The sequence below is a fragment of the Callospermophilus lateralis genome, chromosome 3, assembly GCF_048772815.1.
Source record: "Callospermophilus lateralis isolate mCalLat2 chromosome 3, mCalLat2.hap1, whole genome shotgun sequence".
Classification (NCBI taxonomy): domain Eukaryota; kingdom Metazoa; phylum Chordata; class Mammalia; order Rodentia; family Sciuridae; genus Callospermophilus; species Callospermophilus lateralis.
Genome location: NC_135307.1, coordinates 61,923,438 through 61,944,025, shown reverse-complemented (window position 1 = coordinate 61,944,025; position 20,588 = coordinate 61,923,438). Strand labels below are relative to the sequence as shown.

General features: G+C 44.0%; 1 protein-coding gene across 1 annotated transcript in view; it reads left to right on the top strand.

The window, feature by feature from the left end:
* Nucleotides 1-10,354, top strand: part of Susd6 (sushi domain containing 6) — a 115,820-nt gene extending 105,466 nt beyond the window's left edge. Inside the window, exon 7 of the transcript XR_013090751.2 lies at nucleotides 10,288-10,354. The gene's annotated coding sequence lies outside the window, so the exon portion shown is untranslated. The remainder of the gene's footprint in view (nucleotides 1-10,287) is intronic.
* Nucleotides 10,355-20,588: the final 10,234 nt, after the last annotated feature.

Below are 20,588 nucleotides of genomic sequence, written 5' to 3'. Positions count from 1 at the left end.
CTGCAGATCAGGGGTGGCAAAGGGCTGTCTGAAGTGGTTGACTCAGGTGTGAAGAGCTTGGGTGGAGAAAAGAGGAATCTCCTGCCCTATTGCAGAACCTGAAAAAGTGGAGACCCCACACAACAAAAGCACAGTCTCATAGGTCTTAGACAACCGAAAAATAAATACACAAAAGTAACACATATTCATTTCAGATAATCTAGGAAAAATATTAAAACCACTCATAGTACCACTATGGTACTAGTAATGTATTATATATTTGCCTCTTGTGAAAGATCACTTTAGCTGGGTAAGGTGGTGCACACCTGTAATCCCAGTGACTCAGGAGACCAAGGCAGGAAGATCATAAGTTCCAGACCAGCCTCAGCAACTTAGTGAGACCCTGTCTCAAAACAAAAAGAGCCGGGGATGTGGCTCAACGATAGAATGCCCCTGGGTTCAATCCCCAATACCACCACCAACAACAAAACTCTTCGGTAATATTTCTATGGATTTTTAAAAAACTTTACAATCTATTGTATTCATAAAACAACCATCAGTATTATTTTAGTGACTATGTATATTTGTAATTGGGATTTTAAAGTTGTCAAAAATTATTTTTTCCTTAGGATACAGTCCTGAAAATGAAACTACTGGATCCAGAGATATACATTTTAATGACCTTTAATATATCACAAACTGCCCACCCTAACAGTTACTCCGAATTATATTCTCATTGTCAGAGTGTTTCTTTTCCTACAAGCTCACCAACATTGAAATACTGGAATTGAGATTTTAAAAATAACAGTTTAAAGAGAATGGTATTGTTTTAACTCACTCCTTTTTTTGTTATTCCTGAAACTGAGTATTTAAAGTATGTTTGCTCAATCTTTGCAATAAAGGCATCTTGGAAATTGTAAAAAAAAAAAAAAAAAAAAGTCCAAATTTGAGATGACAAAAAGTCAAAACAATGATTCACAATGATTTCCGCTCTCAATTCTAAGTACCTTTGTATGTTTAAAAATAAAAATTAAAAAAAAAAAAACCTGCAAGGGTTGTAGCTCAGTGGTGGAGCCTAGCAGGTGTGGGACCCTGGGTTCAATCCTCAGCACCATATAAAGATAACTAAAATAAGGGTCCATCAACAACTAAAAAAACAACAACAACAACAAAAAAAAAAAAACCCTGCAAGCTGCCAAGAGAAATCAGGACTTAAGATGGAATTATTACTAACCAAGTTTTCCCAATGGGGTTCTATTCCTGCTTGATTAAGGGCAAGCACATCTTTGACTGGGGTGTCCAGACAGCATCTGTTACTGTCTTGAGAACTTTTCTTGGGAAAATTAGCCAAGATGGGTTTGGATTTACACAATGAGGAGACATAGGCACCAAAGCTTAAGTGTGTGAGTAGTGTGGGGGTGCTTGGGATGGAAGGGGATGACAACAGGGAGATAAAATCTGGGCAGAAGCCATAAAAGCTTCCATGCCATCAGGAGGGCATCTGATCTGGGCTCACAAACATGGCACTTTGGATGACATTTCTGGAAAGGGCAAATATCTTGGAGCAAGAAAGAGGAAATAAACCGTGGTAATGGCTTCCAAAAACCCTACAGATTTCGGGGAGAAGACAGGGCTGAGTCAAGGGAAGCATTATGCTTGCCTGGGAGAAGCCACGGCAGTGGTAGGCACCACAGGCCCATCAGTGGGAAGGGAGCCGAGGAGCGCAGGAACTCAGGGGGATGGTAGGGATGCATCTGGGAAGCCAAAGGGCAACTGGCAGCATAGCTTGTACTGAGCATTTCTATGCACCAGGCACACTTCTAGGCTCTTGGGCTGCAGGATAATTAATCCTAACCTTGTTTTTGTTACGGTGCTGGGGATCAAACCCGGAGCCTTGCACATGCCAAGCAGATGGTGCTCTACCACATCCACATCCCCATCCCTTGTCTAACCCTAACTTTGTAAGGGAAGAAACCAGGCTCGAAATCCTAAAGTGAAACTTTGTATCATGAGGTCACACAGCTCTGAAACCATGGGAATTGGGGCCAACATGACTGTCTCACAGTCTAACAACCAAGAACACCTGACTGGCTGAAGCCACAACACCCAACTGAGGCTGGAGGTACTGAAACGGCTCAAATGATTGCTCTTTCTTCTTCTGAAACTTTCCATGAGTCTCACTTCAGTGTTCGAAGCAGGAAAGAAAAGAAATCACAAGCCCCCAGTGGTCATTGGTAAAACGTCCAGTTTTACAAACACTCAATACTGATGTGGATGGCTACATGCTGTCCCAGGCCACGCTGCCTGTCGGCAGCAGAGCTGGGCTGAAATTCTAGGCTCCCTGTCCAGGTCCAGTACGTGTCCCAATCCAGTATGTGTCCCACCACCTTCAGCAAGGCTACTCTTCTGTTTGGCTTTTGAGTGCAACTCCATGGTCATCTCTAACCCAACTTCCCGCTGCAACCTGAGAAGCCACTGCTCATTGCTCCAGGGGACACCATGCCAGAGTGGCTGGAGGACACCAGAGGATGAACCTCCTCAGGCCAAGTGCCAAAAGGCCCTCTTGGCAGAAAATCAAACTGTCTCTGGCCTAGGGAGCTCTTCTCTCCCTTCCAGGTTTCTTCAGACAGGAACCCAGAGCAGGAGGCAAGAAGGAAGGGTCCCCACCTAGGGGGTGAATGCATTCCAGCCTCTAAGATCTGTGACGCGACTTTCATTTTAATTTCTGACTCTTCTCCTCAAGGCCAGATCTCTGGACCTTAGGCTAAGGCTCATCTGCAGCCTGGATTAGGGAAAAGGGGGGGGGGGGCGCGATGACACGACACTGGGTGACAAGCAGCCTCTATCCCCTGTGTTGTTGGAAGTGGAGGATTTTTCTGTTCCTGCTGGCCAGAGGCAGTGCCAGGGGGGCCCCACACTGGAGCTGGCTGGTCTACCTTCCCAGCAATGACCCAGAATTAGGGAAAGAAACCTGCCCTCAACCCCACCCATGTGGCCAAGAAGCCCAGTCTTCATGGAGAGGGTCTCAGGCTCTGTCTTCAGGAAGAGAGATGACTGGGGCCAATGCAGTTGAACCTCAATAGAGATATGGTCTGGGGAAGAGTGGCATGGGGTGTCAGCCAGCCTAGAGCATCTGTCACACAACCTCCCTTTCTCTGCCCTTTCCTGATGTTTGCCGAGCACCTGTGAGGGTCTCAGGACTGGGTATGGTACCTCAAAGATATGATTTTGGCCAATCAACTCAGCCACTCTTGCAAGACAGACATCAGCTTGCGCATGCCTTTAACCTCAGTGACACAGGAAGATTAGAGTCCCAGGTTAGCCTGGGCAACTCAGTGAGACCCTGTCTCAAAAAATAAGAAGGAGAGAGGAGATGTAGCTCAGTGGTAAAGATCCCCAGTTAAAACCCCCACCACCATTTCCCTTAATTTACAAGTAAAGAAAGTAAAACTCAGGTTCAGGAACGGCTCAAGACCAGAAATGTGGTGGAAAATCAACTGAGCTGGGATTTCAATCCAGGTGTGCCACCCTGATCTCTTGACCCACATTGCTCACCAATTCACCTCTTCTGTGGCCAGCCTTGCTCCCTAGAAGTATCTTCCAGCACCTGACCCTGTCCCACCTATTATCTTGTCCAAGAATTCCTCTCAGAGATTCCTAAATCCAGGAAATCAACTCATGTACAACATCTCAGTCTGAATGCTCAGCTCTGCCTCAGCAGCCAGATGGATTCTGAGGCCCTGGAAAGGTCAGGGGAGCCATAAAATACGGGCAGTTCCTATCTGCTCTCAGGGCCTCACTGCGAAAGGTGGGGGTTGTTCTGGAGGATGATCTGTTTTCCCAGGTATTCCCACCTCACCTCAAGATCTAGAACTGGGGGTACTTGCTCGGCTTTTCTCTGCCAAACAGGAAATTTCACCTGACTGGGGACCTGGGGCAAGACATGACACATTCCTGAGCTGGGCCTGGGTCCCTCCTCTAAAGTTGCCCGGTGACATAGGAACAATAATGGCACAAGGGAGTATCCCATCACACACTGCAGACTTGAACAGCTGCCTGACATTTCAGATTTCCTGAAACCCCAGTGTCCCTAGAAAATTTCACAACATAGACCTCCTGAGCAACCTGTTGGGGCAGCTTTGACTTTCTAAGCCTGCGGTGGCAGATGAGTCTGGATCTCAGCTTGGCCGGTCTAACAGAAGGTTTGACAAGGTGGACAGCCCCATGGAGGAGTTGACCTGGAGAAGCAATAGCACGGGCTCTAGCAAAGTCTGCCTGTTTGCAGATAAAGTCTGCTGGCTACTGGCTAGGGCTGAACATCTGAAAAGATAGGGTGCATGAAGGAAAGTCTTTGGCTTAACACAAACACACCTGGCCTGGGGCTGCCTGGTTTCAGGGGATTGTCTCTTGAAGCTTTTGAGCAGCTGAGCTGTAAAGATTTTGTACCACTTGGGGTACTATAGCCTCTCTGTAGGATAGCCATTCCCCACTTGGGCTTCATTGTTCATTCATCCATTTGTTGAGTCATTCAACAAACTATTTATTTACCTGACATTACACAAAGCCTCATACTAGGTTCTCAGGATACAGTGATCAATAAGACTCAATATTGGTCCTCAAAGCTTTTGGAGACTAATAGGCTAGGCGTGGTGGTGCATGCCTATAATCTCAGCGGCTCCAGAGGTTGAAGCAGTAGGAGCAGGAGTTCAAATCCAGCCTCAGCAACTTAGGGAGGCCCTGAGCAACTTGGCTAGTCCCTATCTCTAAATAAAATATAAAATATAAACAGTGGCTCAGGAGTTAAGCACCCTGGGTTCAATCCCCTGGTATCAAATAAAAAGAAAAGAAAAAATTATCTAGCAGAAGTTTAAATTGGAACATTCTCTGTGGAGAGCAATTTGGCAATCTCACTCCAAATTACAATGTAGCTTGTCATGCTCTTTTCTTCTCTTCATGAACAATTCATTCTTAAAGACATTATGAGGGGACAGAGGCAGAGTTACAAATTCAGAAAGGGAGAAAGATCTCCAAGGCAAACTCATCCAAACTAAACATAATGAACCCTGCGATGCCAGGTTGGGGTTGGAGGTATGGGCATGGACTGATAGTTTTCAATTACATAAAGTGACATAGAATAGCTACAGAAGTAATGTGGGCAGGCGTGTACCCACACACGCACATGCACACACAGATGCCCTTAGCAGCTCTTCGTGTAGGTGGGAGCGATGCCCCGCCAGAGCAGTGAGTATACTGAACATTCACATCATCGCGGTTAAAGACTATTTTCCACTGAAAGAAACCAGAGCACCTTGGAGAAGTGGTTAATTCCAGAGCTGAAACAGAAACCCTATGAGCCCTGAAGGTCTTGTATCAGAAGCAAGAAAGTGCCTCAAGAATGAAGCACATGTACCAAAGGAATCCAGCTCCAAGGTGCTTCTCCTGGCCAAATAAGAGAGGAGTTGATCATCGAAATAATGATAACAGTGGTAAAATCTGTTGAATAAAAAAGGAGACCGTGCGTCCATATTAATAAACGTCACATTGGAAAAGCCCAGCAGATATCACTTTAATCAAGAAGAAATATCAAAATCATCTACCACTTGATAGGATACACTAAGAGAACCCAGTGTCTCTTTCATGCTCTTCCTAAATTTAATCTTGGGGGAAAAAATAGAGAAATCCAAAGTAGATGATCTTTTAAATGTCAAGGTCATGAAAACCAAGGGAAGACTGAGGAACTGCTCTAGATGGAAAGAGATTAAAGAGACAGGAATTAAAGAGAAATGAAACCATGATTCTGAATTGGATCCTTTGCCAGAAAAGGTGGAGCTTATTGGGCCAAAACTTGAACTGGTTGTGAGGATTAGATGGTAGTAATCATCACTGTTAACTTTTTGATTTGATAGGCTATTTTGTGGTGATGTAGGATAATGTCCTTGTTTGTCAGAAACACAGATGAAAGTATTTGGAGGGGATTAGGTAACACACTCAAATGGTTCAGGAAGCTTCCTGCAAGTTTGTGATTGTTTCTAAATAAAATTAGTTACTTTGATTAAAAAAATATAATGACTTACGCTTGACCTGAAAATTCTTAGTTTTTTCCTGATGCTATAACACAATCTCTCAGACTGGGTAATTTTGTTTTTTTCTCTCTTGGTATCGGAGATTGAACCCAGGGACACTTAATCACTGAGCCACATCCCCAGCCATTTTTATTTTTTTATTTTGAGACAGGGTCTTACTAAGTCGCTTAGGGGCTCCCTAAGTTGCTGAGGCTGGCTTTGAGCTTGAGATCCTCCTGCCTCCGCCTGCTGAACTGCTGGGATTACAGGCATGCGCCACTACAACTGGCTAGACTGAGTAATTTATAAACAACAGAAATTTACTTCTTATCGTCTGGAAGCTGAGAAATCCAAGATCAAGGCCCTGACACAGTAGTATCTGGTGAGGTCCTAGTCTTTGCTCCCTTGTGGCATCCTCATGTAGTAGAAGTTGCAACAGAGTTAAACACTGTGTCCTCACATGACAGAAGAGATGCAAGGGCTAACAGGACCTAACTTGTTCCCTGGGGACCTTTTATAAAGGCACTAATCACCCTTATGAGGGATTAATGACCTAATCACCTCTCAAAGGTCCCCCCTTCTAAGACCATTACCTTGGGATTTACATTCCAACATAAGAATTCTGTAGGGACATATAATCAAATCCTAGCATTCTACCTGCAAGACTTTTTCCTACAGATATCTTTGCTCATATGTTATAAATTATTCACTGCAATTATTTAATGAAGCAAAACTTTGAAAATAACCAAAATCATCATCATCACGGGCTTGTAAAATACATATAATACATCCAAACATAAAATGGATACACAGGGGAAAAAATAATGAAATAGCTCGGGACCAATCTGCCAAATACATTGTTGTATGAAAAAAATCAGGTGCCAAGCAGGGTGTGTAGAATGCTCTCATTTTTTACACAAAAGGAACTGAAAAGGAACGTGTTGCTGGGCATGCTTTTATTTGTTTTATAAACACAGGCTATCTAGAAACAGAAGAAACAGTCTCAAAGAATTTTGAAAATGTATTTGATGTCTTGTGACAAGATAGTCATCTGTCTTCTGGGAGGAGACACAGCTCCCTGGAGGCACGTGCTTTAAGATCAATAAACAGCCCAGGCACACAATCCCAGCATCTGGGGAGGCTGAGGCAGGAGGATCACCAAATTCCAGGCCAGCCTCAGCAATTTAGTGAGATCCTGTCTCAAAATAAAAAAATAATAATAAAAATAAAAAGGGCTGGTGATGTAGCTTAGTAGTAAAGAATCCTGGGTTCAATCCCCCGTAGCACTACCCTGCCCTCCCCACAAAAAGAAGTGGTGGACCTTACACAGGAGGATGTAGGATACTTGAAGGACCAGGGAACAGCCCAGCTGTAAAGGTAGAACCAGAGACATAAAACCCTTCTACCTCCATTTCTCCCCACAGCCAGATCTTAAAGGCACAGCATCCCACCCCACAAGGTCTCTGCCAGGTCTGACCCAGGTCTAGGAGGTATTTACATTTCTGAGATGGCAAGAGTCACAACACATGTGCTTAGGCCCTCACAGTTCTGCTCTGACACCTGGTAATTATCAAATTGTGATTAGCAAATGAGTATCAAGTACCTATATTATGTGCCTTACTCTGCCAGGCAGGGGGACCCCAGAAGGAAACTGGGCTGGTCAGCCCAATCAGGATGAACGTCCTTGTGATGTGATGGTTGGGATTTAAAAATGTATAGGACAGGGCTGGGGTTGTGGCTCAGTGGTAGAACACTTGCCTCACACATGCAAGACCCTGGATTTGATCCTCAGCACCACATAAAAATAAATAAGTGAAATAAAAAAATAAATAAATAAGTGAAATAAAGGTTGTGTCCAACTACAATTAAAAATAAATATTTTTAAAAATGCATAGGACAATCCCCAGTACCCCCTACACCCCCCCCCCAAAAAAGGACATAACTTTCCTAGCCTTGTATTTGAATATAAGACCAGATTAACTAACTCTGCATCATGTATGGTGTACAACTACAAGAGTGGGATCCTAAATAGGATAAGTTATACTCTATGTATGGATGATTTGCTAAAATACATTCTATATCATGTCTAAAGAAAAAGAAAAAAAAAAAAGAATTGGTTGGATGACCTAAAGGGGGAAAATATGCATCGGTATTAACTAGGCAGAGAGGGTTCCAAATATAGAAACAGACCTCAGACACCCGAAATAGGAAGGGCTTGTAGCCAATAGGAGAAGAGTGGAGTGAGCTGGTGCTGGAGAGGTAGGAGGCACCATAGACTGTTGGTGAGATATCCCCTAAGTGGGGCAATATCTAGTGGGATATCGCCCAAGAGCCATGGGGAGCCATGGAAGACTCTCTGCAGGGGAGGGAGATCATCCGAGTCTTCCAAAGGTTCTTTTTACTATGTTGACCCTGGATGGAGGAAGGCAAGAGTAAGTGCAGAGAATTTTAGTTACCACGCCCTGAGGACACTCATGTCACACAAATTACTCAGGGAATTTCCTAATATGCAGGTCCTAACCTGGTAGGTCTGGGGTGGGGTGGAGACAGCATTTCTAACAAGCTCCCGGGTGCTGCCAGTGCCATAAGTCTGCAGACCACACTTGGAAGAGGCACTAAGGGGTTTGTCCTGGTGACAATGGCAATGGCCTGTACCCAAGGATGGCAGGGAGATGGGCAGAAGTGGACTAAGCCCAGACATTTTTTGAGGTAGGGTTCCAGAACTTGGATGTAGGGGAAAGAAAGAAAATAAAATATCAAAAATGACTTGCAGCCCCCATGATGGCGCGTGCCTGTAATCCCAGCAATTGAGGCAGAAGGACTGCAAGTTCCAGGTCAGTCTCAGCAATTTGGTGAAATCCTGTCTCAAAATAAAAAATAAAAAGGGCTGGGGATGTGGTTTAGTGGTAAAGAATCCTGGGTTCAATGCAAAAACTCGCTGGCTCTGGGGTGGATTCTCTGACATGGAGATGGGGGAAACGGATGAGGGGAGGAATTGAGAGTTCAGACCTGGACATGAGCAGTTGGAGATGACCATGACACATCCAAAGGGACCTGTCAAGTTGGGAGTGGTAAATACCAAGGACAGGAAAAGGAGTAGATGCTCCCCCTGTCCCTCCCCACTGCCATTTCCTGCGAGGCAATGGTCCTCCATCTAGGAAGCCCAGCCTGGAATCAGCCCAAAGCCTCGAGGCAAACTTTTTAGCCTCCATAGGTTTGGGAGCTCAGCGCCTTCCGGCCATGCCTGCTCCTTCTCCGCAGCCTGGGCAGCGAGCAGGGTCCTGCAACAGAGGGCCTAAAGGAAAACGCCCTGAACAGCAGCTCAAAAGCTAAGGCTACAAAGGCGGATCCGGGTCGGGGAGCGGCGAGGACCCGGTTTCCTCCCTCTGGCTGGACAAAGAAGTCGGGTGTCTGATCTTCAACTTGGATTGGGATCCGGCTGCCCCATCATGGCTCAGCCCTCTGGCGCCATCTAGTGTCGGTAGAGGGGGTGGCTCCCTGCTGGTCAGAGAGGAGGTTTAGGTCTGGTGGGATATCAGATAGCAGGAGGGAAGTTGAGACCCAGCCTCAGAGTTTTGGGTAGCTGGGGCTTGCAGGTGGTGGGATGTGATCTAGGGATCTAGGAGAAATAGACTCCTATTTAGGCTCTATTGGTTTTCTAGGACTTCTGTAACAAATTACCACTAAGTGGTCTAACGCAACAGAAACCTGCTGTCTCTCAGTTCTGGCAGCAAAAAGTCCAAAATAAGATGTCCGTAGCACCATGCTGCTTCTGAAGCCTCCAGGGAGAACTTTTCCTTGCCTCTTCCTAGCTTCAGGTCGCTGCTGGCCATCCTTGCAGTTGGTTGGCTTGTAGCTGTGCCACTCAGATCTCTTATCTTCACATGGACTTCTTCCCTGTGTCTCTTAGCCCCAATTTTCTTCTTCCTCTAAGGGCATCGGTCACTTGATTAGAGCCACCCAATCCAGCCTGACCTCCTCTCAACTTGTTTACATCTGCAAAGACCCTATTTCCAGAAAGGCCAGCTTCACAGGTGCTGGGGATGAGGTAGTACTCGAATGTGTGTTTGGTGGGACACAGTTCAACCCACCAGATTCAGTTGTTTCAACAGATGTTCCCTAAGCATCTGCAAAGTGCCAGGCTGGGCTGGGGGTGGGGCACCTGGGTCTGCTCTGTACACATAGGTGGTTCTTCAATAGCATCATCACTGATCTGTGGCTTCCTCTTCTACTCTTGGCTCTTCAGAGCCTGGAAGGGCCCCCAGAGACTCTCATAATATCACTGACCCAAGAAGAAAGAATGGAGGAAGAGCAGGAGAGAAGAATGAGGTCCACAGGAATGAGGAGAAGATGACACAGGGCAAGGCATGCAGAACAGTTGGTAAGAGCTTTCCAGAGCAAGTGGGATTTGAGCTGGGTCTTGAATCAATGGAGATTTTCCAGGCAGAAAGAATGGACAAGGGGGAGAGGACCCTGGAAGGGATAACAGTGCCGGCAGAGGCCTAGGAATGTGAGAGGGTCCGTGATGTTGGGTAACACGAGGGAGTTAGGTAAAGTAGGGTTGAAAAGAAGAGTGAGGACCAAATAGTGTGCATCTGGAGCCTACGGCACTGTGGTGGAGGAACTTCAGGACCCTTTTCATGGCTTAAGATGTCATGTGGGTCTAGAGGTTTTGATGCATGCTCTAAGTATCTTAATTACCAGGGGTGGAGATGATGCAACAGGCTGAGATCTATGGAACAGGGCCCCACCTCCTAGGTAAAAATTATTTAGATACCCAGAGCTTTCATATGTCTAAACACATAGAGATTCCTAGAGAGTGGCACACCCAGAGAGAGCATGGAAGCTCTGCACTCCTTCCCAAATGTCTTGCCCCATGCATTGCTTCATCTATATCCTTTATAATATCCTTTGTTTTGGGGTGTGTGTGTGTGTGTGTGTGTGTGTGTGTGTGTGGTACTGGAGATTGAACTCAGGGCCTCAAGCATACCAGGCAAACACTCTACCACTGAGTCATATCCCCAGCCCCCATAATATCCTTTAAAATAAACTAGGAAGCTGGGCATGGTGGCACACACTTTGCAATCGCAGTGACTCAGGAGGCTGAGGCAGGAGGATCTCAAGTTCCAAGCCAGCCTAGACAACTTAGTGAGGCCTTAAGCAACTTAGCAAGACCCCGTATCAAAATTTAAAAAAAATAAATAAAAAGGGCTATGGATATGGCTCAGTGGTTAAGCACTCCTGAGTTAAATACCCAGTACCTAAAAATAAATAAATCAATAAAATGAACCAGGAAACAATAACCCCTGCCAGGGTCATGAGTGCACCAAATTAGTGTGCTTGGTAGAGCCCAGGACTAGGGCTGTAGCTCAGTGGCAGGGCACTTGCCTAGCACATGTGAGGCACTGGGTTCAATCCTCAACACTATAAATAAATAAATAAAGCGAGCCCAATTGCTCAGCAAAATCCAATTCAGATGAGCCAGGTCCCAGCCCCAGCTGCCTGAAGATGCTGGGAGGCGGTGGGGACCCATCCAGGCTCTGTCAAAACTGGCAGAACAGCTCAGCAAACCTATAAACTTATGAGAAATGTTGGATAGTGTAGAAAGACAAACAATCATTAAAGCATCCACTCATAGAACTATTCCCACTTGCTGATACCACTAGTCCAGGATAAGACCATATAAGAACCCCAGACACATAACACCAGTCCTACTTCTAAGACCAGTCTATTGTAGCGTCCTCTTACTGAGGTGTGCAATCTCCCCAGCAACAAGTACCTAGGAACCCCATCTGTGTGCCTGTATCCATGCTCTCCTGTCTTTGGCCATGGTCATCAACATAGTGAAAAAGGTTTATTTTAATACATAGTTTGGTAATTGTAATGAATTATGATCAGCTTTAAATTTTATCAATGAATTTTCTATATCTATTAAGACAACATGTTATCTGGGCATGGTGGCACATAACCTGTAATCCCAGCAGCTTAGGAGGCTGAGACAGAAGGATCACAAGTTTGTGGCCAGCCTCAGCAATTTAACAAGGCCCAAAGCAACTTAGTGAGATCCAGTCTCAAAAAATAGAAAGGGCTGGGGATGTAGCTCAGTTGCAAAATGCCCCAGGTTCAATCCCTAGTACCAAAAAATAAATAAATAAAATTAAAATGACATGTTTTTCTTTAATCAGTTATTTTGCATATTGATAGAGTTTATTGCTATTAAACCATCTCTTAGATTCTTGCTGAAACCTGCTTGACTATAAGACAACTCATGTATGCATGTTCTAAAATACACAGCTGTATTTTACTTATGCATTCATGTTCATAAGCAAAAATGAACTATAATTTTCTTTTCTTGTCCTCATGCACTATCAGAGTAATACTAACTTTCTAAAATAAAACAGGTTGCTTTCTCTTTTTAGTTCTCAGAAATGATTTGTAGGATATAGAGCTTATCTGTTAATGTCTCTGCTTGACAGTAGAGGAGTGTGGTTATATTTCTCAGCACAATTGTTGACTTATCTATTTCCCCTGAAAATTTGATCAGTTGTTTCCTGCCCTATATCAAGATATTCTCCTGCCCTAATCACATGCTAGGAAGCTTACTCTGTGAAAGGTGCATTTTTATTTTTATTGGTTTCCTTTGGGTGGTGTGTTGCTCAGGCACATGGCCCCCTTTCAAATTAGAGTAAAAATATTGGAGAAGCTTAGAAATAGGTACAGGTTCATAAAGGAGTAGTTGGATGTGGAAAATGGATCTGGCAATGAAGGATAGCAATTGTTTCAGAACATTTGAGGAGCTGGAAGTGATAGCTCATGCTTGTGATCACAGCTACTTGGGAGTCTAAGGCAGGAGGATTACAAGTTCGAGGCCAGCCTTGATAACTTAGCAAGATCCTGCCTCAAAATAAAGTATAAAGTAAAAAGGGATGAGAATATGGCTCAGTGATAGAGCACTTTCCCAGCGTGTGCAAGGCCCTGGGTTCAATCCTCTGTGTGTGTGTGTGTGTGTGTGTGTGTGTGTGTGTGTGTAAAAGAGCAAGTAAGAGAAACTTTGAAGAGCTTTCTTACACCTGTGACCTCAGGACCCCAGATGCCAGCCACCTCCCATGGAGGAGATAGGACCGAATATAACACTAATATTCCACCAGGTGGCGCACTGAGCCCACTAGCTGGAGTGCAGCCCACCCTACCTGGGCAAGAAAAGATTCCCATTAAGAAATAGCCAGAACGGCTGGTGGTGGCTCAGACCTGTAATCCCAGCGACTCAGGAGGCTGAGGTAGGACGATGGCAAGTAGGTAGATTTCAAGTTTGAAGCCAGCCTCAGCAACTTAGGGAGATTTTGCTTCAAAATGAAAAATAAAAAGGAAGGCTTGTTGGTAAAGCACTCCTGGGTTCAATCCCAGTAACACACGTACACACACACACACACACAAAACACACACACACACACACACACACACAATAGGGTTGGGCACAGGGTACATGGCCTGTGATCCCAGATACTACTAGGAAGGCTGAAGCAAGAGGGTTGCCATTTCATAGTCAGCATTGGTAATTTACAGTTGGGGATGTAGCTCAGTGGTAAACACACCTCTGGGTCACAGAGAGAAGAAAACGGGGTGGAGTGGGGGATTCAATGACAGATGAAGATGAGGGGCCCATGTCCAAAAAATCTGTGTACTAGAACCAGAATTTCATAACAGAATGTGAATCTGGGCAAATCCTTTGGTTTGCCTTCTATTGCAAAGATAATCCCGAGTGGTGAAACAGCAAATGCTTTATTTCTGTCTCTCCACCTGTCCAGTATTTAGCTGAGTGTCATCACCAAGGACTTGCCAGGGTCACTATTGGCTAATACTAGAACTTAGTTTAACTACCAGAACTCCTGGAGAGATAGTATAGAATCTTAGAATACTCCCAGACTCTTTTTATTTGCTTTTGGAAAAGGATTTTGGCATTCATTTATATATCAATATGTTTAGTATTTAGAAATATACAACAGTCAAAACAAATACAGAAGGCACTTTGAGGTGTGTAGGGGAGGGGGACTGGAAGCCCTTAGATCTCCTTCTCAAGGGAAGAAAGCAGCTTACAGAGACATAAACAAATGTAATGTGTGAAACGTGATTGGTTCCTGGTGAGGGAGGGGGACATTTGTAGAAGACATTTTGTGGACAATCAGGGGAATTTAACAACAATTGGGAAAATTTTAATATGAGTACTGTCTGAGGTGATATTAAGGAATAGTTGTTGATGTTCTTACATGTGGTAATCGTGCTGTAGTTATGTAGGAGACTGTCTTCATATTTGGGAAATATAGGCCTAAATGTTAGGGGTTAAGTGTGACTATACATCTTTCTTTTAAATTGTTTAGCCAAATACTCTCTCTCTCTCTCTCTCTCTCTCTCTCTCTCTCTCTCTCTCTCTCACACACACACACACACACACACATACACGCACACACACTGAATAAAGTGAATGTATCTCTCTCTCTCACACACACACACGTGAGCACACACTGAATAAAGTGAATGTAAAAAGTTTTACTAATTGTTAGTGGAGGGAACACAGATGTTTTCATTGTACTATTCTTTCGATTCTTCAGTGTATTTGAAAATGTTCAAGGCTAGAATTTGGATAAGGGTGGGGCTGGGGTTGTGGCTTAGTGGTAGAGCACTTGCCTAGCATGTGTGAGGCACTGGGTTTGATCCTCAGCACCACATAAAAATAAGTAAAATAAGGGTATTGTGTCCAAGTACAACTAATTAAAAAAAAAAAGAAAGAAAGAAAGAAGGAAAAAAGAAAAAAAGAAAGAAGCCAAGTTGGATGAGGGCATGGAATTCTCCAGGAGATTTGGACCTACAACTTCTGTTGAGCCATGTGCTGGGTCTTTAAAGGCATCTTTACCTCCCTGCAGGTCAGAGGTGGTCCCTGAGTCCTTTTCTGTGCACAGGTGTGAGACACAGTGTACCCATTAAAGTCTGGATCTGCCCATCATGCTCTGTGGGCACCGGATAGATGAGAGAAGAGGTGACAGAATGTATGTAGGGAAATATCAGAAATATCTGACTTGTACATGATAGATGCTCAATAAATCAGTATGCATTGGCTCAAAATCAGCAATTGGTTCAAAAACATTTACGGATGTCCTTGACCATTAGATGATAGAATTGGCCTTGGATCTGTCTGTTTGATTGTTGGTCTCCTCTTCTATGCTGGTGCTGATTCAACTGTCCACCGGGGAAGGAGCCATGGCCACCTGCCAAAGTTACCCTGGCAACCTTTCTCTGCCCCTCTACCCCCGTAGTTGCCTAGAAAGCCCTCCAAATTGGGACAAGCATGCATCCCAAATGACCCCAATCTACCCTTGGGATTAGGGGGCTCAAGGAAGGTAGGCAGGGGAATATCAAGGGCTGAGAGGTGCTTGGTATTCAGTAAGAACTCAATTCCGGGTGGTAACCAACTACTTGTTGAGCACCCAGTGTGTGCCAGACACATGGTAGTCCTTTTAAACCTCTCAACAACCCTGTGGACTAGGATTCATGATTCTGGTTTCGTAAACAAATGTAAGGAAGAAAGAATCTGAGAGTGGTTTGAAAATTCCTCATGGAGCTGAGCAGAAAGGGGAAGAAACAGAGAGCAGGAAGGGAGGGGGGGAAGGTGGCCATGCTGGTGGTGAGCTGGGCCAGGCTTCTCCACCGCAGAGTGTACAGTAAGAAGAAAAAGCAGTGGGGAATGGAAGAGGAAGCTGGAGAGGTGGCTGGCAGAGCACAGGATGTGAGGTCCCAGGTGAAATGGACCACAGCAGTGTTCTGGGCAGGAGGTACTGACCGCAGGTGGACTGGTCAGGGCAGAGCCCTAGGCAGGGCTGCTGAAGCCAAAGCAGCTACCAGTCTTGGAGCTCCCAAACCTTGCTGATCCCAACAGGACCCAGTGTGACTTGGGGGTCTCCACAGGTGATAAGACAGTGCACTGTGTGTAGGGAATTCAACAATAGTGACTCAACCCTGCCATATAACCTTAAGACGTGCTGGCAATTCAGACTGGTCAAGTATGCCTCTCTGAAAGAGCTCTGTGGTCTAAGTTCTAAACCGTTGCTGCAGTTTCTTGTGAAGTTTTAATAAAATACAGGTAAGTTTTAAATCCACCTGTTTTTATTACTTACATGTGAACAGCTGTGGTTCATGATAAGGAAGTTAACCACCCACCACACCCAGATACACTCAGCTGCATGTGGGTGAAATCGAGAGCAAGTTCATAGGGGTTGGAATGATTCATTCATGTTTAAAAGGAGTTTCCAAATCTGCTACAAGGGCCCAGGGATGGGAAAGGTGAAGTCACAGAACATGGGTCACTTTAATTCCGTTGCTCCGTGTGCTCATCACACCCTGACCCTGGTGGTATTTTTTTGGGGGGAAATGTTTTTTTGTCTATACCTTCCCTTCTATAAAATTTTGAAGAAATTTAAAGTATTTAACCCAGCCTAGTGCAGTGGCACACATTTGGAATTTCAGGGGCTTGGGAGGCTGAGGCAGGAGGAAGTCCAAAGCCAGCCTCAGCAACTTAGCAACATCCTAAGCAAGTCAATGAGACCCTGTCTCTAAATAAAACACACAACAAAAGAGGGGTTTTTTTTTTTGTGTGTGTGTGTGTGTGTATGTGTGCGTGCACTTGTGTGTGTGGTTAAGCATCCCCAAGTTCAATCCCCCCAAAAGTATTTAACCCATCATGTCTTTCAGTAATGTAATATTTTGCTTATGTTATAGATACAAATTTCAATGCAAGAAAAAGTTCATGATGTTTCTTTTCTGACCATTTTTATTATTTGTTTCATTTCCATAATGATTATCGCAGGTAATTTTTTGTTGTGTAGAGGATGGTGTTAAAAACCCACCTGCTCTGGCGGGTGGTCAGCTGTGCTGGGCAGCCTGACCTTTTCCTCTGTCAACCAGGAATCCCCGTTGCAGGCTAAGCTAGATGATTTGCATTCATTCATTGGAATGATCCCTTGGCCTTCATTCAAACGTGGATGCCTTACATTACATGAAGAAAGCCAGAGACGATCAAGGAGCTTGTCTCCCCTTTTGGAAATGTGAACCAGAGACTTTTCTCTGAACAGCACTGCAGGGTTGAGGCCACATGTGGGATTCTGGGGGACAAGAGTGGCTTTGTTGGTGCTGGGGTGGGGGTGGGTGGTGGAGGAGGTGCCTCCTGGCTTCTCTCTGTGGCCCTCCCCCAGATGTCACAGCCAAGGTAACCAGTTATCTCAGGTTACACCTGGGGCTGGAGATGAAAGGAGAACCCCTTCTCCATTCAGCTTGGAGTTCAGAGTCCCATATGCCGGGAACTGGTGAGGCTTGAGGGAAGTGACAGATCAGGTGAACCTCTCCCTTCTGGGCAGACAAGTCTGGGCAGCCAAGAGCCTGAGGATAGCCAAGTGGGCTGAGCCTCCCCTCCCTTCCCCTCCCACTCCACTTCTCCTCTCTCCTCTCTTCTATTTTATTAAAAATAAAGGCAAGACCCACTAAACTGATCTCAAGGACCACCAATGGGTTGGGACCTACCCATTGGTGTAGAAAACTGTGGACCAAATGATCTGCTGAACTCAGTGGGTCTAGTCAATGGTCTTGAGGTCATTTGTGCAAGCTGCTTGTGCAAACCTCAGGGATTGGTCCACCCCAGGGTGGCAACTGCCTCCATTGACTCTTATTTTATTTATTTATTTATTTAGTACTGGGATTGAACCCATGGGTGCTTAAACACAGAGCCACATCCCCAGCCCTTTTTATTTTTTAATTTAGACAGGTTCTTGTTATGATGCTTAGGGCCTTGCTAAATTGCTGAGGCTGGCCTCAAACTGTAATCCTTTCTCAGCCTCCCCAGTGGATGGGATTACAGGTGTGTACCATCACTGCTGGCAATTTAACTCTAATCTCTGTGACCTTGTGGTATGCTCTCAGAACAGTAAAGATGATATCTTTAAATATCCTATTTTAAAAATTATGATAGGAAATTTCAGAGGTATAAATAAATTAGAGAATACTTTAATTAACCTTCAGTAACTATTGCTGTGCTGCCCATCACCACTATTCTATCAGTTTTATATAACTTTTTTAAAACGGGGAAGTTATATTTAGTGACAAAAAAAAGATCTTCCTGTTTTATGAAAAAAAAGGACTTTTTATAAAGTATCTGTGGTTAATGTATCATAATTCCAATCTTGGTAAAATGCAGCTTTAGACATTAGAACAGCAGGTTAAACACACAAGAGAAATGTGTCCAGTGAAATTCTGCTGTGCACCTCGTATCTGTGACTTGTTCTGGTGTCTTATGTTATTTTGTTTGAAAATGAAGGAGAGGGAAAGAGATGGTATTGAAAAATAAGATTGATCAAATTATGCACATGCACATGGCAGAATGAATCCCAATATTATGTATAAGTGTAATGCACCATTAAAAATAAATAAATAAATAAAATCAAGGAGCAGTGGATGTGGCTCAGAGGCCCTGGGTTCAATCTTCGGCATGAGAGAGAGAAAGAGAGAAAGAGAGAGAGAGAGAGAGAGAGAGAAAAGAAGAAGGAGGAGGAGGAGGAGGAGTAAGAGAAGGAGAGGGAGAGGGAGAGAGAAGAAGAATACGATAATTTTTAAAGATTTAATTGGCAGATAATAATTGTCCATATTTATGGACAATGGTGTGACATTTTAATGCATGTATACAATGCATTATGGCGTGTCAAGATAATTGGCATATCCATCAGCTCAAAGGTTTATCACTTCTTTGTGTTAGGAACATTCAAAATTCTCCCCACTAGCTAATTGAAATGTGTGATTATGGTGGCTCAAAAAAGAGCTTGTCTTGGGCTGGGGAGGTAGCTCAGTGGTAGTTGGAGGTACATAGCTGTCACCTTCTTCAAAACATTCTGCCACCCACCATTCGCCCACTCGTTTCTGGTGTTGAAATATCACTGACAAAAAAACCACCAGAATTTCAGTAATGCTGAAAATTGGATTCATAAATGCAATATGCCCACTTAATAAGTCATGCTGGAAAACATATTTGGGATATTCTTTGTAAGTGAAAAGATTGTACAATACTGCCAGCTGGGTGATCCTAATTTTCATTTTGATAGAATATTAGCATAGGAAGACAACCTGGAAAGATGCCAAAACATTAACAGTGATGTTAGTGGGGTGGGCTTATGGTAATTTTTAAAAATTTTTTCTTGTTTATCTGCTTTTCTTTTTTTTTTTTTTTCCTAGTGAGGTGCATGTGAAAAAATGAAAGCAACTTAAGCATTCACACTAAATGTTTATCTTATCAGTTCCAGTATCATTGCATTTGAAAGCATGAAGAGCAACTGGGTCATAAAGTCAGGGAAGGAAGGTCCCTGAGCTGGCAGAACCTGTCTAACAAAGAACCTGTCTTCTCTAGACAGATTAGAGGAGGACACTGATAACCCCTTTGTTTCCTCAGGTGTGAAAGAGGGTGAATGTGGATGATACAGGTGTGGGCACTGCACAGGCAGAAACAAAACATCCAACAGAACCTGGGCAGTCCTTTGGCATCGGGGTGTGTATCTGTCTGCGGCAGGCTTAAGCAAAATAGGCACTTGGATAAAAGGCCCCAATCCAGTACAGTGGGTTTGAAATGAATGTTTGGCTCCTGATAAAACAAGGTTCCCTTCTTTATTGATGCTTCAAGCAGCTTGAATATGGAAAACAAAACAAAGTCCGGAAGTGGAAGAGTAAGAAAACTATTCTTAAATAAGGAAGGTAAATCATGCCTGTAATCCCAGCAGTTTGGGAGGCCAAGACAGGAGGATCGCAAGTTCAAAGTCAGCCTCAGCAACTTAGTGAGATCCTTTCTCAAAAAAGAGCTCTGTGGTTGAGCACCGATATGTTCAATCCCTGGTATCAAAAAAAAAAAAAAAATTAAAATAAATAAACTTTCTTAGGCAATGATCACTGATAAAAAAGAGACATTTGCTTGGAGTCCCAGAATAGTATCTTCTGTGATGCTACTTAGTGACCAATCCAATGTGGGCCAAGATTGAAACCAAAAACTGCCCCACTCCTTAACTAGCCACAAACCATGAAGCAGAAGGGAAGAGATAGTTTTACAGGAAACCCAGATAAAATAAGATGCATGCTTACAATATCACTAGTAAGAGCAGCTGCCATTTATTGTGCTCTTGTTATGACACCAAGAGCTTATATATGTCTCTTAATCATTGTTACAACAATAATTAATTCATCAACCACACAGTGCTGCAAAATCTTGTTCTCTAAAATCAGACTGTGAGAAACTTTGCACTTGAATTTTTTCATCAAGAATGGAACAGCCCATTCTTTCCAGAAGGTTCTGAGCGATAAAGGTCACTATAACACATAGCAACTTCGAGTTCCAACTGAGTTGCAGAGCTTCAGATAAGGGACTTTGGGATACAGGAGTCCACATTGAGCCTAATTTTGTAGATGGAAGAAAAAGATGGTCCTGAATTCATGTTGTCAGTCAGTCCTGATGTTTTTAACAGAACCACAAAC